The following is a 26,788-nucleotide window of genomic DNA, read 5'->3' as shown; positions in this document are numbered from 1 at the left end:
TTTTATTTTCTTGAAATGCAGCAATCCAGTATTTGTTTACCCCATTGAAATTCACTGACTATATTAAATAACATTTGGGGGGACTTGGGTTAAATCTCTAGTAGGAAAAAAAACAAGAAAACAAAACAAATCATATGAAGGAAAAATTAATAATATATAGATTAATAAAAGTTCTAGGTTAGTTATTGATCCAGCAACTTCATATCATCAACACCAAAGTCAGTATTTCATTCAGCAACAGTGGGCACAAAATGGTGGCTATGTGGCAGCTATGTCAATATTTAGACAACAAGAATGAAGGATGTTGTCTATTTCATATGTCCCTTTCCTTAGGAAAATAAAATTTTCTAAAACTATCCCCTAAGAAGTTTGATTTTTACATACTATTAAACAGAATGATCAGATGGACATGTATGGTGTGACTAGACTGTAGAAGCAAGCTTGCCAGCCCTTCAGTGAGGCAGGATATGAAGATTGTAGAATAGGGTTTGTGTCAATCCATAAATCAAGTCTGATCAATTGATCAATATTTACAATATAAAGGGTTAAAATATTTTCTTCAACACACAAGCTAGCTGAATTTAAAAATGTCTTAATTAGCAGAAACATAAGATTTAAACTTAAACTTTATGGAAAGAAGTTCTTTCAATGTGAAATGACTGTAGTTGGAAGCCAAGTTATAGTGATGGCTTTTTTTCCCAATAAATCCAAAATAAAATGAAGAAAGTGTATTCAAAACCATATGTCACAATCTTAGGCCTAGGAATATTTTCCTTTATTTTCTCTTTTGTTGAAAATACATTTTCATATAATATATCCTAATTATAGTTTCCCCCTTCTAACATAGGTTGTTTCCAATTTCTGGCTATTATGAGCAGAGCAGCAATGAACATGGTTAAGGGAGTGTCTCTGTGGAAGGATGAGACATCCTTTGGGTATATGTCCAAGAATGGCATACCTGAGTCTTGGGATTCCCATCTTTCTGAGGAACTGTCACATTTATTTGCATAGTAGCTCTTCATGTTTGTTCTCCTACCAGCAATACATGAGAGTTCCACTTACTCCACATCCTCACCAGAATGAGTTGTCAGTTGTTTAACTGATCTTAGCCATTATGATGGGTGTAAAATGAAATCTCAAAGTAGTTTTAATTTGCATTTCCCTGGTGGAAAAGGATGCTGAACATTTCTTTAAGTGTTTCTCAGTCATCTGTTTTAGGAATTTTCTGTTTAGATCTATACTCCACTTTCTAGTTTGGTAATTTGTTTTCTTGATATACAGTTTTTGAGTTCTTTATATTTTCTTTTTTCTTATCCCTGTATCAGACATATAGTTGATAAAAATCATTTCCCGTTTTGTAGGCTGCCGATTTGTCAGACTGACAGTGTCCATTGCCTTACAGAAGCTTTTCTGTTTCACGAGATTCCATTTATTAAATGGTGATTTTACTGCCTTCTCTATCAGTGTTCAGTTCAGAAAGTTGTCTCCTGTGCCAATGCCTTTGAGGTTATTTCTACGTTCTTTTCTATGGGGTTTAATGTATTTGTTTTTATGTTGAGATCTATTTGGAGTTGAATTTTGTGCAGAATGAGAAGTATGGATCTCTTTGGATTCAACTACATGCAGCCATCCAATTTAATCAGAAGCATTTGTTGAAGATGCTCTCTTTTTTCCAGCATCTATTTGTGGCTTCCTTTTCAAAACTCAGGTGTCTATAGGTATATGGATTTCTGAATGAGTTTTTCATTTAATTCCATTAATAAAAATATCTGTTTTTATAACAATATCATGCTGTTTTTATTACAATAGCTCTGTAGTAGTTCTTGAAATCAGGGATGGTAATATCTCTAGCAGTCCTTTTATTATTCAGGATTTTTGTTTTCTTTCTGTGGTTCATGCTATTGTGGGTCTTTGTTTCCGTGTGAAGCTATACATTGTCTTCTTAAGTTTTGTGAAGTGCTGTGTTGGACCTTGTTGGGGATTACACTGAATCTAAAGATTGCTATTGGTAGGATGGCCATTTTTAATATATTGATCATATTGATTCATAAACATGCGAGATCTTTCCATCTTCTGTTATCTTGTTCACTTTTTTCTTCATTGTCTTATTTTGTTGTTTGGTTTTTCTATACATTGTTTCCTTCTGTAGCTTTTTAGACCAGGCTGGCCTTGAACTCACAGAGATCTGCCTGCCTCTGGCTCCCAAATGCTAGGATTAAAGTGCACCACCTTGCCCAGCTATATCTTACTATTTTTATCACACAATTTTCACTAGCTTAGTGAGAGTTACCCCAAGATATTTTATAGTTTTTGAAGATGTTGTGAAAAGTGCTGTTTTCCTAATTTATTTCCCAGTTCAATGCTATTTGTATATAGGAAGCCTACTAATTTTGTGAGTTAATTTGATATCCTGAAACTGTGCTGAAAGTATTTGTCAGTTTTAAGAAGGAAATTTTATATATTTTCATATCATTTGCAAATAAAGCTATTTTCACTCCTTCTTTTCCAATTTATATCCCCTTGATCTCCTGCAGTTTTTTTTTTTTTATTGATCTTGCTAAGAATTAAGTACTATATTGATTCAATGTGGAGAAAGTGGAAAACCTAGTATTGTTCCTGATTTTAGTGGGATTGCTTTGAGTTTCTCTTAACAGAATGTTGGCTATGGACTGGCTGTGAATGGAATTTATTATAGAGATGTATGCCCATTGTGCCCCTAATCCTTTTAGGACTTTATCATGGATAGGTGTTGAAGTTTGTCGGGAGCTTTTTCTGCATCTAATGAGATGATTCTGTGGTTTTTGTCATTTAGCTTGTTTTATGTTGAATTACATTTACTGATTTATGGGTGTTGAACTATCTCTGCAATTCTGTGATTAAAGCTAATTAATAGTAATGAAAGATATTTAGATGTGTTCTTTAATTCCGTTTGCAACTATTTTATTGAGAAATTTTACCTATATTTTCATATCAGAAATTAAACTATAATTCTCTTTCTTTGTTGAGACATTTTATGGCTTAGGTATCAGAGTAACACTGACTTTATAAAATAAATTAGGCAGTGCTCCTTCTGCTTTTTTTGTTGTAGAATAATTTAAGAGTATTAACATTATTTTTTTTTAATTTCTTATATAAATGTGTGGTAAAAATCTTCTGGCCCTTGGCTTTGGGGGGTTGGTAGAATTTTAATTACTAGTTTTATTTCATTAGGGGAGTAGGTCTGTTTAAATTATTTAACTGATCTTCAATTAACTTGAGAAAACTATCAATTTATTTTGGATTTCCTAATTTGGTGGAACACAGGTTTTGAAAGTATGTACTTATGATTCTCTGGGTTTCCTCTGTTGTTATGTCCACTTTTCATCTTAAATTTTGTTAATGTGTGTCTTTTTCTCTCTCTTTTATTCAGTTTGGCTCAGGATTTATCAATCTTATTGGTTATTTCAAAGAACCAATTCTCAATTCTTTGTCTTGATGATTATTTGTATTTTGTTGTTGTTTCTTCGTTTTAAATTTCAGCCCTAGCCAGGGCATTGGTAGTGCACGCCTTTAATCCCAGCACTCGGAAGGCAGAGGCAAGAGGATCTCTGTGAGTTCAAGGCCAGCCTGGTATACAGACTGTGTGCCAGGGTAGGCTCCAAAGCTACAGAGAAAGCTTGTCTCAAAAAAACCAAAAACTAAAAATTAAAAAATAAATAAATAAATTTCAGCCCTTGTATGATTATCTCTTGCTGTCTACTCATTTTGCATGTGAATTCTTTTTTCTAGAGCTTTCAAGTTTGCTATTAAGTTATTAGCATGGGATTTCTCCACATTTTTAATCATGCTACCATTTTGTACTATGATCTTGCCACTTAGCAATGCTTTCATTGTGTCACATAAGCTTGGGTATGTTGTGTATCTATTTTCATTCAATTCTAGAAAGTGAGTTGTTCAGTTGCTATGATATTATAATCTTTCTGCTGTTTATGTCTTTGATATCCAGCTTTAATCTGTGGTGATCAGATTGGATGAAGTGGGTTATTTCAAGCTGCTAATATATTTTTATCAAATATCTCATCAATTTTGGAGAAAGCTCTATGTGGGACTGACAAGAAGGTATATTCTTTTATTTTTAGGTAAAGTATTCTGTAAATATTTGTTAGGTCTATTTGGTTTATGACATCAATTAGCTCCAGCAATCTTCTGTTTAGTTTTTGTTTCAAAGTGCTTTTTTTCTATTTTTTATTTAAATAAGAAACAAGCTTGTTTTACATGTCAATCCTAGTTCCTTCTCCCTACCCTCCTTACCTGCCCCCCACTAACCCTCAATCTCATCCCCTTTCTGCTCCCCAGGGAGGATAAGGCCTTCCATGGGGAATCTTCAAAGTCTGTCATATCATCTGGAGCAGGGGCTAGGCCCTCCCTCAAGTGTCTAGGGTGAGAGAGTATCCCTCTATGGGGATTGGGCTCCCAAAGTCCATTTGTATACTAGAGATAAATACTGATCCACTACTAGAGGCCCCATAGATTGCCGAGGCCTCCAAACTGACACCCACATTCAGAGGTTCTAGACCAATCTTATGCTGTTTCCCAGCAATCAGTTGGCCATCCATGAGTTACCCCTTGTTAAGGTAGGCTGTTTCTACCAGGTTTCACCAGCCTGGTCTTGACCCCTTTGCTCATCAAAGTCCTTTCTATTGGTGAAAGTCAGATACTAAAGTTTACTACTATTGGTGTGTGAGGGTCAACACATGGTTTAAGTTGTAGAAGTGCTTCTTTTATGAAGATGAGTGCCCCTTTGCTTGGCACATAGAGTTTAGAAATTGCAGTGTCTTCTTGGTGAGTTTTTCTTCTGAAGATGTAGTGTCCATCCCTATCTCTTCTGATTAGTTTGGGTATGAAATCTATTTTGTCAGATATTAAAATGGCTATACCAGTTTGCTTCTTAGGTTTATTTTCTTTCAATATTTTTTTCTGTAATTTAACCCTGAGGTGATTTCTAGCCATGATGTTAAGGTAGGCTTGTTAGATGTAGAGTAAGGATGGATTCTGTTTTCACATGAAATTTTCAGTCTGTGGCTTTTTTATTGGAGAATTGAAACCACTGATGTTGACATTAGTCAATGGGCAGTGTTTGTTAATTCCTGTTATTTTGTGGTGTCCCCTACACTGTGTGTGCATATCTGTTTGATTTGCTGGTCTAGGATTATTTATTTCCTGTGTTTTCTTGGGTGTGGCTAATTTCTTTAGGTTGGAGTTTTCCTTCTAGCACTTTCAGTAGAGCTGTATTTATAGATAGATACTGCTTAAATTTGGTTTTACCTTGGGATGTCTTCTTTTTCTCCATGTATTGTGAGTGAAATTTTGCAGGACATAGTAGCATGGACTGTCACCTGAGGTCTTTTTGTGTTTGTAGAACATCTGTCCTGGCCCTTCTAGCTTTCAGAGTAGCCATTGAGAAGCCAGGCATTATTATAATAAGTCTGCCTTTATATGTCATTTGGTCTCATTCCCTTACACCTCTTAATATTCTTTGTTATTGTGTACATTTAGGATTTTGATTATTATGTGCTGAAGAGACTTTCATTTCTGGTTCTATCTATTCAGTGTCCCCTTCCCTTCTTTTGCCTTGATAGGCATCTTTTTCTTTAAGTTAAGGAAATGTTCTTCTATGATTTTCCTAAAAACGTTTTCTGTACATTTGATCTAGGTTTCTTCTCCTTCTTCTATTCCCATTATTCATATTGTACTGTACTTCCTAAAAGTTTTTTTCATGGACATTTAAATTAAAGAGTTTCTTTGACTGATACATCCTTTTCTTTTCTCTTGTCTTCAATATCTGTGCTTCTTTCTTCCATTTCTTGCATTATGTTGATGAGTCTTGCCTCTGGAGTTCTTGCTTGAATTCTTTAAATTTTTCATTTCCAGTTTTCACTCAGCATGGTTTATTGATTGATTGATTGACTGACTGACTGACTGACTGATTGATGATTGATTGATTCTATTGATTTTAAAGTCAATTTTTTATTGACTTTTCAGTTCATGAATTTTTTATTCATTTCTTACAATGTTTTTTTTGCATTTGTTTATCCATTATCATACTCATGAAGACTATTTTAAAGTTCTTGTCTTGTGCTTCACTTATGTTGCACTTCTCAGGGTCTACTGTAGTAGTAGGGTTGATGGGATCTACTGAATACATGTTGCCCTGGCTGTTATTAATTATATTTTTATTCTGGCTCTAGGGTTTTACGTTTGGAATTATTGTAGTTCTAGGTGCTGATAACTGGTCTTGTCTTTGTTGGGTGGGTGTTTGTTCCTTGGTTTCTGTTGCCCTTTCTGGTGCTTAGGAGGGTTGTGCTGTGAGTTGCCTAGTAGGAAGTTCTTCTGGAATGCTGGCACGTGTAGCCAGTGGGATTTCAAGGTACAATGTTTTTCTAGGTATTTGAGAGCTGTCACTAAGGAATGGGGAAGTGAAGATCAAAGGTTGTTGCGTGCGCTAAAAGATGAACTGTAATCCGTGATGGTAAAATCTCTTTATTCAAGAAAGGACCAGGGCAAAATGCAGCCAGAGCGAGGTCACAGGAACCCAGAAAGCGTGGCCAGAAAGAGAGAGCTAGGGTCTCCATGTGCAGTCTTTAAGAAGCTTCCTTCACCATGCCCTTATGGTCTACCTGGTACCTGTCCCAGGACTATTGGGCAGGGCTAGGTTGTCTCCCTACAATTCCCCTTTTAGTCTAAAAGAGGATTAAAACTTAATAGTGTAAAATATCCAAAACTAACAATCATAAAGGTGAAATACAAGAAGATACAATAATCTGCTATGACACATCCTATGTCTATTCCAGCTAAGTCTTGAAGTCAAGTGGAAAAGGTTTCTAACTTGAACACCTCCTTCCAATCCCAACTCTAAACAATAAGAAGATCGTTCTTAACTAGGCTTATACTACCCTAATAAACAATAATGGGGAATGGGGGCGTAGCATCTTCTAGGTTACTTCCAGCTGAAATGGGATGATGGTAGTCATGTGGGGGCCCTGTGGGGAAAAAAATGCTAGTACAGGGAAATTCTCTAATGAGTTATGTCTAGTCCATGTTAGATGAGATTTATTTGATTGAAGATTTATGTTGAAATCCTCAACTTGATTAAAGTCATTACTTAAGGTTCTGGTTGGAGTGTCAGTTGAAATGGAGTGAGTTGAATCCAGTGTAGTCGGGGTGGTGTAGTCCAATTCTTTTCCAGAGCATGCAGGGATTGCTGTCAGGCTGGTTCTCGTTGGCTGTATGGGACTCAAACATAAGTGTCATCAGAGAAATGTTCGCTTGTTCATGTATGTGTACTGGGAAAGACAATCCTTGAAGAACAACAATTATGGGAGGATGTAGGCCTTGAAAGAAAGAGCCAAGAAAAGACAAAGATAGTCCTCTTATTCTTCATTTATTCTGTATTACAGCAATTGGCTTCTTGATATAACACAGAAACTTTTAAATGTTGTTAAATAACATGCTTGGATTTTAGATTAGGAAAGCCAAATCCAACTCTAAATCCAGGATCGATTTAATTGAATAGGGACTAGGAAATGAAGAGACAGAGTTATTTGAGAGATAGCTTAAATTTTACCATATGGCACATTCCTTTTGTTCGATGGTTATAGCTACGTTCTTTCCTTAAGTATCCACACATGTAGTGTCCTTTGACTTCTGGAGGAGGGTTCCTCAGTAAATACCTGTCAGTCATCCTTGTTGAGAGGATTGTCTTCCTCAACTCAAATCTTGATCAATTTTGATGGTATCCAATGATTTTCTTCTCCTGTGGAGACAAATGCAAAACCCCTACCCCAACATAACACATGTCCAGGTTTCCATACCGAGGTCAGCACATCTTTAAAATACACTGGTTGGTTCAGTTCAGCAGTTTTTTCTGTAGTCCAGTGTCTTTCCGCAGCTGTTTGTCCACTGTCATTGGCATTAAGAAAGTTTAGCGTTAATAAAGCATTATGCAATCTGTGTTTGGGGGATTTCGACTTACCAGCTTGCCTATGGAGCATCTCCTTAAGTGTCCTATTAGACCTTTCAACGACTGCTTGTCCTGTAGGGTTGTGTGGTATACCTGTGACATGCTTAATGTTATAATATTTGAAGAACTGTTCCATTTTTGTGGAGACATATGCTGGAGCATTGTCAGTTTTTATCTGCGCCGGTATACCCATAACTGCCATCACCTCTATCAGATGTGTAATAACGGAATCAGCTTTTTCAGAGTTGAGAGCAGTAGCCCATTGGAAACCTGAGAATGTGTCAATGGTATGATGCACATATTTCAAATTTCCAAATTCTGTAAAGTGAAAGACATCCATTCGCCAATCTCATTCCTCTGAAGGCCTTTAGGATTGAAGCCTGCTGGCAGCAGAGTTTGGTTATAAAAGGAACAAGTAGGACAGTTTCTCACTATCTCCTTGGCTTGTTGCCAAGTGATGGAGAAGTCCTTCTTTAAACCCTTGCTATTTACATGATGCTTTTTATGAAATTCTGAGGCTTCTAGCACAGTGCTAATCGATAAACAATCGATCTCATCATTGCCTTGTGCCAGTGGGTCTGTCAGACCCATATGGGATCTGATATGCGTAATGTACAGTGGGTTACTTCTGTTTCTGATTATTTCCTGTAACTGCAAGAACAACGAGGTTAGTTCAGTATTATCAGGGACGAATTCTGCAGTCTCAATATGTAAGACAACTCTCTCTGCATATTGGGAATCAGTAACTATATTAAGAGGTTCCATAAAATCCATAAGCACCATGAGAATTGCATATAATTCTGCTTTCTGTACAGATGTATATGGACTTTGAACTACTTTACTTACCTCACCTGCTTTATAACCAGCCTTCCCTGTTTTGTTAGCATCAGTGTAGATAGTAAGAAGGGCTAGACATGGGGGTGTTTTGGGAGTCCATAGGAGGGAAGAAATCAGTATGTTCAACTGAGATCTACTTAGTCCCTTGAGAAAGATGGTAGAGAGTGAGGAGTAACCACTGCATGTAGTCTGCTACAGAGCTGGGCATGAGACTGGGGCATTGGATTTGTAGGAACAAGGCTGATAATGAAGACTTCTATCTCCTTCCCTGGACTACTTGCTTCTCTAGAGGGTCAGTTGTAGGATTCTCAGGTTTGTTTGCTGGAGTTCGGGCCTAGGACAGTAAGACTAGTGTAGAACATTGTTGGAGGAGAATATCTGTGTGATTTGCTTGAGATTGGGGCAAAGAGAAAGGGGAAGCTGCAGTGTTTTCTGGTACACAACTGGGAATGAATTTGAGAGATTGTGGTGGGGAAGAGATAGAGAATATATGCAGTTAGCCTTCCTGCTTCCCTGATTGCTATGGCCTGGGTACTCCCAGGTAATCCCTGGCGGTTACAGGTTGGGGTAAAGTGATAAGTGAAGGGATATATTAAATGAGAAGATCTGCGTGATTTGCTGGAGATAGGGGCAAAGGGAAACATAACAGATGGTCTGCTACAGAGCTAGGGATTAGAATTGCAGGAGAGGAGGAAGAGATGAAAATCTGCATCTGCACTTGTCTTACCTGTTTTCCTGGCAGGTGTGGCAAGTTGGGCATATGAATATTTTTAAAGATTACTGTATTTGTTCATCATCTGTCTTTCATGTGCCTTCCTTTCAAAATACTTAATTCAGAACCTTGAAATAAAGCCAACAAAAGGTTATTAAGAGATGGCTTCAGGTTTATAAGCACACATTGGTTTCCATACATAAACTCAGGCAAATATTCATACATGTAATAGAAAAGTAATTACATCTTCAAAATAAAAGCCAACAGAAATATTTTGTGTTCTAGTATCATCTACTTACCATTATATGGGAAATTATTTTGAAAGAAAGAGGAATTTTCCTTTGAATAAAGAGTATATATAAAAAACATAAGCAAATAGAAAATCTTATTCCATGCCATCTGAACATAGAACAAATTCATGATATATTCATGTTGCTACCAGTGACAATTGCCATGTTTGTGGCCATTCATTCATCTTATTGTTAATAAAGCTAGTTTCAAGTTCTCAGAAAAGCAAGGTTAAGAAAACCTGGTTCCTTCAATTAAGCAACAAGACTAAAGAAAACTAAATGCTCTGGAAGGAAAAAAAAGGAAAGGAATTCTATAAAGCAAACCAAGAAAAATGAGAAATATTTTGAGTTCTGGGTTTTGAACAGTAGCAGAAGACTCGGAAGAACAAAGATGCCATTTCTTTAAGATATATATGAGAAATCAAAGAAAATAGAGTAGAGGGGAAAAACCATTTTCTCTACCAACAATACAGGTGTGCTTTACTTTAAAAGAATGGGTCTACATGAGTAGTTTTCATGGTGTCAGAGAACATGGATGTGGTGGTTAGTAGAAAATGCTTCATATGCATTTGAATACTTGGTCCCCAGTAGGTGGAACTGTTTGGGAAAGATTAGGGAGTATGGCTTTGAAAGAGATGTCATTGGGAGCTGGCTTAGGGTTTCAAAAGGCTCCTGCCATCCCCACTGTACTCTCTTCTTGCTGTTTGTGGCTCCTTCTGTGAGTTCTTAGCTCCCTCTCCATCCTGTACCACCTGCCACCTGCTACTTTGGCTTTGCCATTATGGAGTCTAAGCCTCTGGGACCCTAAGACTAAAATTCACTTCTCCACAAGTTGCCTTGGCCATGATATTTTAACCATAGCCACAGAAAAGTAACAGATACAGTGGATGGAATGTCTATAAAGATATCAGTGACAAAGGAAATAATAACATGCAAGATAACAATTCAAATAGTGTTGGGGAGGGGAAAGGTTTATCTTAGCATTGTAGCACGGGCCTCTGTCTGTTCATTATGCTTTCATCTTCCTTCATTCTTTACTCTCAGCTCTGCACTCAATGTTGATGACTTCCTGACAGCAAGAATATCTTCTTTGCCAAATGATGTGACACACTTTGATGATTCCCCCATGGGAGGCCCCATGGAGAGTGGATGGAGAGGTGGGATGGGGAAGCTGGTAGGGGGAACAGGAGGACAGGAGGGAGAGGTAAATGGAGTGGTATGTAAAATAGATTGTTTTATTTTAAATAAAAATTTATAAAAAAGAATATCTTCTCTGAAGACATCTTCTAAATTTTACTAAAGACACTCACAACTTGATATATCACATACTCAAGATGGATTCAATTGTTCACAAACATCAACTATTGTGTAATTGATGGATAGAAGACTATCCAAATAATAAAACACATAAAACTATTTAGATATCTTAAAATAACTATCTGAGTACTTGGAGTTTATGCTTTATCTTTGAGGTCATGGGAAGACCATCATGTCATTGCATTCTCCTATACATAGAATTTTGGTCTTTCTTGGGGATATAGGCTTTTGTGACAAGGGCTAGAAGAGGAAGGTTATTGATGAGTTTTCCCAGTCATCTCTGTGAACTTCTGAGAACTCCTGCAGCAATTACTTCAAAGGCCTTCTCAGTTTATACCCTTGAACAAAACAAAAATATTATTGAGAATATTCACATCAGAAATTTGAAATAAGAGCAGAAGTAGACACCCACAGCTAAACACTGAGTTGAACTACTGGAACCCAGTTGCAGAGATGGAGGAGTGATGAGCAAAGGGGTCAAGAACAGGCTGGAGAAACCCACAGAAACAGCCAACTGGAACAAAGGTGAGCTTATGAACCCCAGCTGATAGCTGGGAAACCAACATACGACTAATCCAGACCACCTGAATGTTGGTGTCAGTTGGAGGTCTGGGCAATCTATGGGACCTCTGGCAGTAGATCAGTATTTATCCATAGCATACAAATGGACTTTGGGAGCCCACTCCACATAAAGGGATTCTCTCCCACCCTAGACACATGGGGGAGGACCTAGACCCTGCTCCAAATGATATGACAGACTTTGAAGATCCCCCATGGAAGGCCTCATCCTCTGTGGTGAGCAGAAAGGGGATGTGATAGGGGGTTAGTGGGGGCCAGGGGAGGAGGAGAGGGAACTGGGATTGACATGTAAAACAAGATTGTTTTTAATTTAAATAAAAAATAGAAAAAGATATTATTCAATTCTTTGAATCTATATACAAAATGTTATCAACCATTTAAGATAAATTCAGCCTCTCTCCTCTACTCCTCCCTCCTCCCACATTCCCTAAATTTACTTAGGAGATCTTATCTATTTCTCCTTCTGGGGGCATCCATATGTGTCTCTCTTAGGATTCTCCTTGTTTCCTGGCTTCTCTGGGGTTGTAGACTGTAGGATGGTTATCCTTTACTTTATGTCAAATATCCACTTACGTGTGAGTACATACCATGTTTGTCTTTCTGTGTCTGGGTTGCCTTACTTAGGATAATTTCTTTTAGTTCTATCTATTCTTGGGTTGATGGGCATCTAAGTTGCTTCCAGGTTCTGGTTATTAAAAATAATGCTGCTGTAAACAAAGTTGAACATGTATCCTTGTGTTATGAGTGTGCATCCTTTGGGTATATGCCCAAGAGTGGTATTTCTGCATCTTGAGGTAGATTAATTCCAAGTTTTCTGAAAAAATATTGATTTCCAAAGTGACTGTATAAGTTTTCACTCCCATGAGAAATGTTGGACAGTTCCCCTTACTGCACATCCTCTCCAGCATAAACTTTCATTAGTGTTTTTGATCTTAGCCATTTGACATGTGTAAGATGGTATCTCAGAGTTGTTTTCACTTGTATTCCCCTAATAGCTATGGATGTTGAGAAACTTTCAGCCATTGGAGATTCCTCTGTTGAGAAATCTGTTTAGATCTGTACCTATTTTTTAATTGGATTATTTAATGTTTTGGTGACTATCTTCTTGAGTTCTTTGTATATTTTGGAGATCAGTCCTCTGACAGATATGGGGTTGTTGAAAATCTTTTCCCATTCTGTATGCTGCTATTTTGTCTTGTTGACTGTGAGCTTATGGAATAGCATTTTTAAAATCATGGATCTGACATGAGATTGAAACATGTTTTGGTTTAAAAAGCTGACTACTCATTGTTTAAATATATTCATTTTTTAAAAATGCACATTTAAGTAAGACGTTAAAGGACTGAAGAATTTTGGTTAAGATTTAATGCTATTTTGCCAGTCATATTTTGATACTGGACTCAAATGGGAACATTCTCAGCTTTAATAGTATATCTACTCTCAAAATATACATTTGCTGCTATAAAAAGCATCATTGGAGAATAATGTTTGCTACATGGATTTGGTAGCATCTGTTGTATCATTCATTAGTTAAAAATTGATAAACACTGAGTCATTTCTTAATATAACAAAAAAGAACTTATCTGTGACTTTGTCTTTGTAAAGAGATAAATCTCTTCCTTGTAATTGCTTTAAATCCATTCTGTGTTCAAAAGATAGAAATACAAAATAAAAGAATGCCTTTTCTGATAAGCTTATTAATATTTTCAGAGGGATAGAAAACAGTTACTATATTGACAGCTAAGAGCTATTTATCTGTGTGCTTTAGTAAAATGTATTGCTATTATAATGACACTCTCTAAATGTCTAGTATCTTTGTTTAAAAATGCCTTTGGGACTTGAAGATTTATCTCAACTTTCACACTCAGCTCTTTCATTTTCATGTTGACTTATTTGGTACAAGTTCTATTAACGTAAGATTTCTGTCCTGTGGCACACAAAACAGTCATGGGAAAAAGTAAAATACAGTAGTAAAAACAAATATTATAATTCTCATTCACTTCTTTTTTGTTGTTACATACAGGCATAAAGAAATAAGGTACTATTAGAAACAAAGGATATTACAGGTATGACTTTTTTCCTTTTTTTTTTTTTACTGTTCTTGTATAGTTTTTCCCATTTATTCTATAACTATGATAAGACATTAAGTTTGGTTACTAACATACTGCAATATATAAGATATCAGCTCTTTCTATAAGGTTTTTTCTTAATTTTAAATTTAATTTTAACAGTACACACCAACCACAGTTTATCCTCCCTATCTCCTCCCTTTGTCCCTTTCTGTCTCCCCCAAAATCTCTTCCTCTTCAGATCTACTCCCCTTCTGTTTTCTCCTTAGGAAAGATCAACAAACTACTAAGGTTAATTGGAAAATATAGTTTTCTTACATTAATATTTTATTCAGAATATAAAGTACATGAAATAAAATACAGTGATACATTTTGAAAAGATAGAATTTGATTCCTAGAGATGGAAAAACTACAAGATTAGAGTTCTGTGTTAACATTTTTGGATCAAATCAGTGAAGAACCAGACAGTGAATCTAGTAGGTGGGTGGTATTTCCTCACTGTGGAGTGGAGCTTCAGCAACCACCTGCTGGTGTTATACTATTACCAATCAGACCCTGGGAAGTTCAATAGGACAAGATTCTCAATCTTTGTCCTTCATAATGTATATGAAATGTCAAAGCAAACAGTGTCTAAAGCCAAAGGGTTCAGTCCATATTTTATCTCTTGGTGAAGAGGTTGTATGCAACAAGGATTGAGAAAAAAATAAGTCAAAATATATCAAACAAAATATTTAAAAAATTGGACTTTACCTCTATTGTAAATATTCAGGAAATATATTAATATTTAAAATGGTTTGTAAAAACAATTTTGAGCATGCAGACTATTTGAAATGACAGCAGATACACATTGGAGAGAACACAAAGCATAACAATAATGAAGCATAAAATAATGTAAAATAATAAAATTAATAAAGTTAATATAACTAAAAACATTAAAATTACAAAAATAACATTTTGAATATTTGTTTTTATTTTTGCTTTTAATGTGTAGGTTTTTTAGTATGTTGTATATTTTAGAGAATAATATTGTCAGGTGAGTAGCTGGAAGTTCCTGAACCATGGGATAGAGAGTTGTTAGAAAGAAATGGAGAAGAAGAAAATGAGAGGTGTTTTAAGGACAGAGTATTTATAATGACAAGTCACAAAATTTCCCTTGCAAAGGTTCCAAATCTAATAGGATAATTCACTCGAGAAATATATGCCATGTGAGACTGTCAAAAACAATAGAGCAATCAGATAGTAATTAAGGAAGTCTGGAAGCTGGGTGTAATGCCAACAGAGGCAGAGAAATAGACAAAGAAGGACCTGATGAAATCCTGGCCACTCATGGATAAATGGGGCCATGTGTTGAGCTATATTGTTTGAGGAACAACTTCAAAACCTTCAGCCTTTCAGGAGAAATTGATTTCTCATGAAATACTCCAATCAAGTCAGCAAAAATTAAAATAGAAATAAAGACTTTTGTGGAGGTCAAGGAAGAGCAGGATGCAGTTTGTTTGGTTGGTTTTTGCCACCTATCACTACTGTTCTCAACCAATCTTTACAATTGATGGTACCTGTAGGGGATGCTGTAGCCACACCTGCTTATGATGTAGAGGGAGGGATGCTTATGGGGTACTCTGTTTCGGTTTCACTTTCGGCTTGCTGCTCAACTGCTGGCTAGGTCTGTAACGGCTGTAAGTAAGGCTTTTCCCTATTAAAATCCCTTGTATTTTTACCTGGCTCCGTATTGGTAATTTCCCACATTAGGTACTAAATCAAAACATTTACTGAGCATTTGTTATACCAAATATGGTGTAATGGATGCAAAAATAAATAAGACAGGGAATAATCATATAAAGAAATAAAAATTTTTGGATATATTTAGCTTGGTCGATAAATTGGAGCAATTTCTAACAAATGTTATAAAAAGGCAGGCCTGGAGAAATGATTCAGCAGTTAAGAGCACTTGCTGCTCTTGTAAAAGAAACATATTCTGTTCCCAGTGTCCATGTGGCTGCTCATCACCTTTTCTAATTTGACTTCCAAAGAATGCTGATACTCCAATTCTAGAGAATCCCGTGTCCCCTCTGTTCTCTGCAGGCACCAAGCATATATACAGTCAGCATACATATATACATGCAGGTAAAACACTCATACACATAAAATAAAAATAAATACATCATTTAAAAAGAAAAATACTCAGTATTCCAGTTCATACTGAAAGTATGAGCCTCATTTTTGATGACCTAGTAGTAAGTGTATAAGCTCAGCAACAGAGTAAAAATTCCAGAAACCACACAAAAACATGTTAGTGAAATTATACCTAAATTTAATCTTTGAAAAAAATGATTTGGTTCTTTTAATTTAAATTATATTCTCAGAAACTGTAGCTTTTGTAAATCCTTAATAAAACAATATCAGAGATTTTATACAGTTTAGTAGTATACTGAATGTATATTACATATTGCATACACATAGACGCACACACACGAATAGCATCTCTCAGTGCAAAGCTTTAAAAAAAAAAGCCTTATTTCTGTTGTGTAATCCAAATTACTCTAATGATCCTGCTCATTATATTTCTTATTAAAACCACAAATTAATGAGGAAGAAGAGCATCATTATTCTGATAAATGTCTCAGCAATTCTAGTTAAATTAAGAATTGCCAATAAAATAATCTTCTGAAGAAGGGATTGCTAAATACAGTAATCTAGAAATAATAGTTACTAAAATACCCTCAGCAGACTATTAGAAGCAGTAAAGCCAAAAGACAGAAAGTGTTCATTGATTCTGAGATTGCTTACTGTTTAAATACAGGGCTTATTAGTTACTTTTATGTTATCATGGCAGGTTACCTGCATAACTATTTAAAAGGAAGAGATTTTATTTCAGCACATAGTTTAAAAAAGGTTTGGTCTATCATGGCAGCAGAGATTTCCACCTCAAGGTGGGCCAGGAAACATTGGGTGAGCTTGACACAAGGACACACACACTGATCTACTTTCTCATGCAAAGCCCCAACTCCCAATGTTTCCAGGACTGTCCGAAAGGTCCTGGAGTTCAAAACCAGGTGTTCAAAATATGATCCTATAAGGGGAATTGTCTTTTCAAACCATAACACAGGGGTACTAAAAATACCCTATTGTGTAGGAAAGTAAACACTCAAGGAAAAGAATTCAAGAATATTTAAGTTTTATTTCAGCAAAATAGTAGCAAGTAAAGTATAGAAAATGCATATTTCAAAGCATTATAATGTCAAAATATTTATGACATTAAAATTTGGGTATAATCTCATTTTTAGGATTGCTTTTATTTCTGTGTATGTGTATACCACACATGTGTGTGTGCCCATGAATGCCAGAAGATGGTGCCAGATTCCCTGAATCTACAGTTACAAGTGGCTGTCTGATGTGGGTGCTGGGAACCAAACAAGTCCCACTGTAAGAACAGCATGAAGTCTTCACTGCTCAACCATCTATCCATCCCTGTAATCACATTGCTTATATAAAAAATACATTCTTATCCGATATTTTTAAAATTGTATTTTATTTTATTATCTTTATTTTACTTAACAAAGACAGTAGGAGCCACTGGGGACAGAGTTGGCCCCACGTGCACGAGAGTGAGACAACTGTCCCTGCCCCTCACCAGCTGCAGCATATGGAAGAGCGAGCCTGGTCCCTTGCCTGGGCAGCACTCTAGAGCTGACCTTGTGCAGGTGAGCACGCATGCAATGAACTACATATGTGCTGGTAAAACACTCTGTGGGTGTGAGAGCAGTAGAGCTGCCCTGCTTCCTCCCTAACATGCCTTGGGGTGGCAATGGTGAGGGAAATATGCTCCTTTCCCCACCCCTTGCCACCTGTGACAGGTGAGAGAGACGACCTCCAGAGCTTTAAAATGGAAGATCTGACCCTGACACTCACCAAGTGCTACAATCCAAAGAGAAGTCCCTGTACCTTGCCTGGGCAAAACATTAGAGCTGCCCCTGATGATGTATGTGTGCATGACCTGGACCCAATGGTGTGAGAGCAGGTGAACCGGCCTGCTCCTTGCTCGCCCAGGTGGGGAAGGTCAGGGAAAGCTGTTAGGTTGACCAACCCAGCTACCACCCAGGCCTAGAACTAGGACTATGGTGTAGCCACCCCAACATCTACCTCATTTATGAGACGTTATAGGCCGTAAAGGGGTTGCACCTGCTGATCCAAAGATACAGGATCTCCATGCCACAAGGCAACAAAAGGATATCCGTGGGGAGTCAAGGTGGAGGGCCCATTATCAAGGGTGTAGAAGAAACCAGATGCCTCAAACCAGACCAATGACTCACTCATTGCACTGAATACTTACAAGTAAAGATGTGTGGGTCAAAGGCTGAACCAGATTCCAAGCCGAGATTTGTTTGTTTTGCTTTTGTCTTTTTTCACTTTGAAATTTTGTTTTGAGGGGAAGGTTACAAGGGCAGAGCAAGTGAGGGGAGGGGGTATGCGAGGGATCGTGATGCTTGGAGTGAAATCTGCAAAGATTCAATAAAAAAAAAAATGAAAAGATCCCTGGGAAGAAATTTGATGAAAACATTTCCTCCAAGGTCAAGCGATCATTTCCAGTTTCTGAATATCCAACATACAAAATAGTCAGCAGTAGAGCTACTTTCAGAATTGATTTTTGTTTTACCCCAAGTCTCACAGTGTTTCATTTTCAAATAGTGACAATGCAATTTTGGCTTACAATGACTGCATAGCAGTGATAGATGCTTGCATGGATTTATTCTTCAAATGACTTATTGAAATCCCCGAAATGTGTATACAGATGCACACTGGATAGGCACTGTCAATATCCTATCTGCTTTAAAAAAATTCATAGGGAAATGACATGCTAATTTGTGTTGTAAATGAATGAAGAAACATTTCAAATAGCTTTGAGAGGCAATAATCTATTAAAATCAAGTAGAAAAAATTAAAAGGTGCCATCAGCTTCCTTATTTATGTATTCAATGATAGTGTCTAAATGAGCCAGAACAGACACCAGAGGGCTTCAGCTACATATTTTAGTGCCATATCAAATTACTGTCATTGTAAGTGTATAAACAATATATTTGCAGCATATTAGTGACAAATGTTAGGCTAATACCATAACAAAATGACTACCAGGGTATTTAATAACTTATTAACAGAATGTGTTTCTAGGTATATGAACTCATTTACAATTGTCAAACAAACAGAATTATGGGAACTTGCAACCTCTGGATGGAGAAATTTTATTTCATGGCACATACATCCTTTATATCATTTAGTGAAACGAATACTTTTCATTAAATTTTGATCAGCATTTCTCCATCAATAGCTGGCTTTTGGATTTATCAGTTTGTGTACCTCATAACAACATCATCAGACTGCCTATACATGGCTAATGTTTTCTTCTTCCTGAGGTGGCCTTTAAAGGACAGGGGGATTACCAGAAATGCATCAGTTCTGTCTTGTCTGTACATTTAAGATGCCATTATCTCTTCTATTCAAGGATAAATGTTTTCTTCTCTCTTCTCACTTTGCAAAATTTTCCTTTATCTCTCCAGAGCCATTTCAAACTAAAAAACATCAGGCTGCCTTACACTGTGAAACTACGTGGCCTTGTTTCATGAGAAATAGTTTCATAATAAATGTCCCTTTGACCAAAATGTTTCCCAAATCTTTAAAAGGAACATGTCCTTTAGACCCACACAAGCACACTCAGGGTAAATCCATTTAAAAGTAATATTTTATGTGGTGTTAAAAAGCATAAAACTACTTCAAAGGCAATAGTCTTGAAAGGAGTTTCTATATTGATAGACAAAAGAAGTGATCATTCAGTCAGCAAATATTACCAACACTCAGTAACTGAGTTCCAGTTCTGACAAAATAATTCAGTAGAAACCAAAGCATTAAAGCTGATGCTACATGTCTCACCCATGTAAAGTCATCCTGTATGCAGGAGGTTGCAAGATGACAGTGTGCTACTCTGTAGTTTTACTTGACAATAAACTAGGTCCTTGGAAAATTATTTATTCTTAACTTTGCATAGCCATGAGTTGAACACGCAGAAAACTAGATTCTTTCTCTGTTTCTCTGTGTCTCTCTCTGTCTGTCTCTTTCTCTGCCTTTCTGTCTCTCTCCCTCTCTGTGTCCATTTTCTTAACTTAAAACTGCATCTGTATTGTAAACCTATTCACTGACTTCAGCTAACACAGTTACTGGCTTGAGAACACATGAGCTTGTCACAGTAAACGTGCATTTTCAGATATTATACCTTCTGGCAACTGTGTTCTTCTACTCTAAATCACTGGCACTTTCTACAAGAACAAGTTCAAGGCATTGATTCCCTCTGTCCCTTGTACCTACTGGTTGGATCCCTAAAAGTTTTTTGTTTAGAAGACTCATTCTTCTCTTATTCCTTAGGCCATTGTAAGAGCTACTTTTTTCTATAGCTGCATGTGTCTGGCATGATAGCATAAGACACCAGTAGATCATTTTGTTCCAAGAAATCTATGTTTATATGCAAATTACACCCCTAGTAATTTTCAAAAAAAAAAAGAAATGGGCTTACAATATATAAGAAAAAGTGTCCTTGTAATTTTCTCCTACCTTAAAACATAGGACATTCTGCTTCATGGTTCCATGTGAAGCACATAGGAGGACATAGCAGGTAGATTCCTGTTTCTGCTTACTTGGGGCAGCTGGTAAGTACTTAGGCTATTTGTTATATAAGTGGTTTGTCCAAATAAGTCTCCAATATCAATGAAATCAAACTTAGAGAAACTTCCATGCATCAAATCATTATCACCTGGACAAACTGCAATGGCAGCAGGCTAGAACTACTCTGTTCTAAAGGTATAGCCAAATTACGTGTGGGTTTTTTTATGGCACAGCAGCAATGAGAGACATTGAGGCAAAACTATTACCTTCTGTTCAAGAAGATGAAATCTCTGGCTAGGGTGGAGACCTAACATTCTAGTAGGACAAGCTCAGGAATCAATCTAAGGACTAGAAGACCAACACTAAGAAGATAAGTTCACTTTTAAATCATACCACAGAGATGGGTGAAATAATAATTATTTTCTTAATGAATAATGTGTTTTTTCATTCCCAATTTCCCTCTCACTAGCACAGTAGTTTACAGGGGCACAGATATAAAGCTTTGCAAATCTACCTGTTTTTCTGAATTGCTCAAAACTCTTCTCTGTCTCTATATTAAGTATGCTTTCTTTGGTACTTTGGGCTTCCTTGCTCCTTCTTTAAAATTCCCCTTCCTTCCCTGTGGTTATTGGCCAATCATGTCCTTCCTCTATGCCAGCTTAACTCAAACAGAAACCATTTTAAAAACATTCTCTTTGTTTTTTCTCCTCCTGCCTCTCATTCTCAACTTTTGAGAAGCTGCTATCATTACAGCTTGCCTATACTGGGGCTTTCTTCTAAAGTTGATAAAAATTATCTTACTCTTTGGGTTGAATCCATTCTTACTTACTTTTCATTTTAAATATGTATTATTTTGTGTGTGTGTGTGTGTGTGTGTGTGTGTGTGTGTGTGTGTGTGTGTGTGTGTGTGTGTGTGTGTGTGTTGTGTTCACATACACATGAATCCAGGCACTCATGTAGACTAAAGGTATGAAGACCTCTGGAGCTGGAGCTCCAGGCAGTTGTAAATTGCCTGACATGGATGCTGGCAACTGAATTCAAGTCCTCTTCAAGAGTAATCTTAACTGCTGATCCATCATTTAGGCACCTCTCATCCTTAAATTCCTTTATTGATGATATTAAAAACACCACAGGGGCCTTCAATTTCTCCATTATTATCTGTCCATCATGAAAAGACTCCTCAAAATGTCAAGTAATATAGAAAGAATTTAAACTTATCTAAGATACAGAATTATTGAAAATATTCAAGTTCTGTGTTTTCCTACAGGTATTCTAGACTTCCCTTAATCCCTAGTTCTCTGCTAACAGAAGTTACTATTGGACCATAGTGAGGTCAGAAACTAATTTGCATCAGCTCCTCTTTCTTCTGTTTCTTTGTACTGCTAAGCCAAAGCTCTGGCCACAATCTCATGTCACATTTTTGAAAGGCTGCAGGGCCATAGAATTTCAGAAGAAACAAGATCATAACAGCATTTTCTGTTCTCTCCATCAATGTAGAATACAAATATCAAATAAAAACTAATGTAGCTTGCAGTAGTGTGGAGCTTGCTTTTGACACTCTATGCATGAAAACTGTCAATCAAATAAAACTAGCACTATGAATTTTGAATGGCAGAAGTATACTATGGGATCATTGCATAAAGCTGCAGAGTGTTCTAAGAGGTCATACTAAACTCAAGAAAGGTTACCCAAGTATCTTATACCATTGATCTTGTTAAATAACTTTTCACCTAAGTATATAATACAGCTAAAGAAAGACATTATAAATATCTAGAGACTGTTAAATTTGAAATTATAAAGGAATGGACCCCAGGAATGGGAAGAGGCAGGAACTCCTGAGCTAATTGGGAGCATGAGGGTAGGAGACAGGGAGCTGCCAGAATGAGAGCAGGAGAAGAGGAGTGGAGGAGAGGAAATGGAGGAGAAGAAATATTGAGTTGGGTGAAGAATAGAGGAGAGAGAGCAGGATGAGAGATACCATATTAGAGGGAGCTACTATAGGTCCGGAAGAGATCTGGAACTAGGGACATCTCCAGAGACCTACAAGGATGACCCGATCTGACAATCCAGGCAATGGTGGAGAGGATAACCTAAAAGCCATTCCCCTAAAATGAGATTGATGACTACATTATATGCCATCCTAGAGCCCTCATCCAGTGGCTGATGGAAGCAGAGACAGACATCCACAGATATACTCTGAACTGAACTCTGGAACTTAGTTGCAGAGAGGGAGGAATGAAGATCGTAGGGGTCTGTACCAGGTTGGAGAAACCCACAGAAACAGTTGGCCTGAACAAGGCCACATAGACCTCAGATGCTGTCTGGGAGGCCAGTATAGGACTGATCCAGACCCTTGAACATGGATGTCAATGAGAAGGCCTCTGCACTCTAGGAGGCCTCTGGTAGTGGATTGGTAATTTTCCCTGGTGTAAGAAGGTACTTTGAGAGCCCATCCCACATGAAGGGATGCACTCTTGCCCTGGACACATGGGGAAGGGCCTAGGCCCAGCCCAGGATGATGTGGTGGACTTTGCAGAGCCCCCGTTGAGGGCCCTACCCTTCCTGGGGAGTGGAGGGTGGATGGGCTGGGGGGTAAGTCGGGGGTGGGGGAGGAGGGATGGGCTGGGCATGAGGGGAGGGAGAGGGAGAAAGGATCGACAGGTGAAACAAGTTTGTTCCTAATTTGAACTAATAAAAAAAATGAAAAAATGTAAATGTTAGGAAAAATTTAACCATAATAAAAATATCCTTCACTTATCAATTGTATTATTGATAATGAATGATTTCCCTAAATATGTGGTTAATATAGTTTTCAATCTGAATGTATCTTTGTCAGTACTAAGTTACTCACATGATAATTAGCCTTTAAATTTTAGCAGATTTAGACTGGTATCTTGGAGTTTCTGGGGGTGGTGTGGTTTTTAAGGCAGTGTTTCTTTGTGGCTTTGGAGGCTGTCCTGGAACTAGCTCTATTAGAGGCCCCTGGTCTCACCCTCATAGAGATATGCCTGCCTCTGCCTGCTAAGTACTGGGATTAAAGGCTTGTGCCACCACCACCTGGCTAGACTGGATATCTTAAACAATGTGTGTGTATATGAATGTATGTATGTGGTAAACATATGTGAAGCCGGGCATTGGTGGAGCACACCTTTAATCCCAGCACTCGGGAGGCAGAGGCAGGTGTATCACTGTAAGTTCGAGGCTAGCCTGGTCTCCAGAGCAATTGCCAGGATAGGCTCCAAAGCTACACAGAGAAACCCTGTTGTGAGGAGCCGCACTCACATTCGCCATTACAAGATGGTGCTGACATCCGCTGCCGGATCAAGTAAACAATATTGGTGCGCATGTGCCCAGTGTTTTTCCACTTGCCTAGCCTTGCCTCTCCCGTGGCATCATAGGGTGATGAGTCCTCCACCTATCCCAGCTGTACACACACTATAAAAGCTTATGAGCCTTTATAAGGGGACGGGATTCTTGGCTCAGGGTCTCCCTAATTGGAAGCTGATCATCTGTCTCTCAAGATGCATTAAAGCTTACTGCAGAAGGATCCGAGTGTCCTATGTCGTTCTTGCTGGCGAGACGATCACGCGGGACACCCTGTCTTGAAAAAACAAAAAATAAATAAACATGTATGTTAATGTGTATTTGTGCATCTTTTTCTCTTATAATTATGAAGGCTGTAAGTTCAAAGACACAATGTTGGTGGGTTGGTTCCTTCTAAGATTTATGAGCTAAGTCTCCTTGATATTTACAGAGATGTCTTCTCTTATCTTCACATCTTCTTTATGTAGGTGTCTGTGCAAACATCCCATTCACAGGACACCAGCCTTACTGGATTCAATTCCACCCCACTTAATTACATTATCAAAGATCCTTTCTCTACATGCAAGGAAGTTCTGAGTTGTGGGGATTTAGAACTTCAACATACAAATAGGTATCAGAAGGTAAAATACAACTTATAACAAGCCACAAAACATAAATACTTAGAGCATATTTTCATATATGATACACACTAAATACTCCAAATAAGTTCAATAATAAAATTATTGAGCTGTGGACCAAACCCATGCTATAAATTTTATCTTGCTGCTATCCCATAGTATTGTAAATCTCTGATTATATATCTTATTCCTCTTTAAAATCACCATTTTCAAATCCTAGGAATTCAAATTTTAAATTACTGAATGTACAACCATAAAATCAAAAGAAATGTGAATAATGTATTTTATCTGAATTTTGAAACTTCTTAAAATTGTCTTTTAAGTAAAATATTGAAGAGATATGGAGCACAAAAATATTAAATTTTATACACTCATTTTGGCATCTGGAATATTTAGTAATTGGATATAAGATTCAATGGGCTTGGGCATCTCTGCCCTATCACCTTTTGTAACCCATATAGCCTGTCTTGTGTGACAGACTGTGCTTGCTTCCTGCAATTTTCCTCAGCAGATTTTCTTCATTTCTCCCATTTCTGTTTTGAAACTTCCCACTGTGTCTCCAGGTTCACTCTCCTACACATGGACTTTTCTTAGAAAGCTTGATGGAAGCTTCCATGACCTGTAACTCCTGTGCTCTGAATTCCTAAAAAGAAAATGGATGTCATCATCTGCTCAACAGTGACAGAATGTCCTTCAACTACAGCTATAGAGGCATCTAAGTGCCTGGGTGGCTGAACAAACATGAAATAAATCACAAAGAAACAATTTCCTAGGTGTTTGTGTGTGAGCAGCCTCCTGGAGACCATCATCTTCTCAAGAAAATGTGTTTTAAGTGAAATTATGAATTTGTGCATTCAGCTGGACATGGCTGATGTTTTGCTCATTGCTAAAATGCCCCCAAGACATTGTGGCTGCTGTTCCAGTGAAAAAAGTTTAGGTTCTTTTAATGGCTGTATTAGTTACTTTTCTATTGCTGCGATACAATGCGATGGCCAAGGCAACTTGTAAAAGGAAAGTTTTATTTGGGCCTAAAAGTTCCACAGGGAGCACACTACCATGGTAAGGAGCACAATAGTAGGCAGGCAGGCATGTCACTGATGGATCGGCTCAGAGCTCACATCCTGATACATGAACAATCAGAGAGCACACTAGGGATAAAGAGAGACTTCTAAATTGTTAAGCTTACCCTGAGTGACCTACCACCTCCAACAAAAGCCACACCTCCTAATCTTTCCCAAATAGCCACAACAGGGAGCCATGGATTCAGATGCGTGAGATTTATGTGGGAAATCTCATTCAAACCACTAGAACTACAAGCTCTTCAGAAAACTTGGCTTCTCCAGTCTTTACTATACATTTGCTTTCCTGACCAAATTAGAGTATTTCAAATCTTCAGAATCTGCTTTTTACTCTTGCTTCTTATTTCAAATCTGAAAAAAAAAAAACAATCCAGAAATGGCCAAGCAACAAACTGAATGCTTGACCATCTGAAATTCCAACCACCAGATTAATTAGTCCATTACATTTAAACTTACTCTCCCACAGTCTCAAAACCTGGATTAAATATAGTCATATTGGTTTGTTTTGATAAAATGTAACACAAATATCCTCCAATCCAATTCCCAATAATTCATTGCAGCTGGAACACAGTGAACCCAATCTTTTAAACCTACCTATTTTAAACAATTTGTTCTTCTGAGTTCTATTCTCTTAATTCTTTTCATGGTACCTCAACATTTTTCTAGCATGCTTCTCTATACCTTGCCACATTCATCCCACAAACTAGTTCTGAATCACATGGTCAGGAACTCACAGCAATGCTTCCTATTTCTTGCTATTAATTATGTGTATTAGTCTGGTTTCATGTTGTTTTGACAAATTGAAACAATTTAAAGGAGTAAAGACTTATTTAACTATTTTGGTGGATAATTTTAAAGGTTATGGTCCATGGTCACTTTGCCTATATTTGTAGACTTAAAGGGAGGCAGAGTATCATAAGAAAGAGGGCAGAGAGGTGTTTCATCATTCACCTAATCATTGTCAAGAACCAAAGAGAGAATTAGACTTCCTTTATTTACCTCTTTTCCCCATCAGTGCCCAAAGGATGTTGTATAAGACAATCAATATCCAGGATGTGTCTTCTTAGCTTACATGACCATTTCTAATAATACAGATAAACTAAGAGATATACTTTAGTAATCTGTATATTTCCCAAACTAGCCAAGGAGATGTCAAAACTAAACATGAAATACCCCTTTTCCAAAGCAAAATGTTCAAGTAGTTTAATAAGGTATGTAAGATGTCATTGGTTTTTGTTTTGTTTGTTTGTTGTGTTTTTAACCACTGAGTAGTACTCGTTAAATGTACCACATTTTCTTTATCAGTTCTTCAGTTGA

General features: G+C 37.3%; 1 long non-coding RNA gene across 2 annotated transcripts in view; it reads left to right on the top strand.

The window, feature by feature from the left end:
• The window catches only part of LOC113832636, a 110,411-nt gene extending 84,103 nt beyond the window's left edge, over nt 1-26,308 (top strand). The window contains exons 3-5 of one of the 2 annotated variants that reach the window (XR_003479965.2): nt 13,758-13,800; nt 17,364-17,504; nt 24,956-26,308. This is a non-coding gene — a long non-coding RNA (uncharacterized LOC113832636). The remainder of the gene's footprint in view (nt 1-13,757; nt 13,801-17,363; nt 17,505-24,955) is intronic. The other variant, XR_004771755.1, reaches the window with a different exon arrangement.
• The last annotated feature ends 480 nt before the right edge of the window (nt 26,309-26,788 follow it).

The sequence above is a fragment of the Cricetulus griseus genome (assembly GCF_003668045.3).
Source record: "Cricetulus griseus strain 17A/GY chromosome 1 unlocalized genomic scaffold, alternate assembly CriGri-PICRH-1.0 chr1_0, whole genome shotgun sequence".
Classification (NCBI taxonomy): domain Eukaryota; kingdom Metazoa; phylum Chordata; class Mammalia; order Rodentia; family Cricetidae; genus Cricetulus; species Cricetulus griseus.
This window is presented reverse-complemented; position numbering and strand designations above follow the sequence as displayed.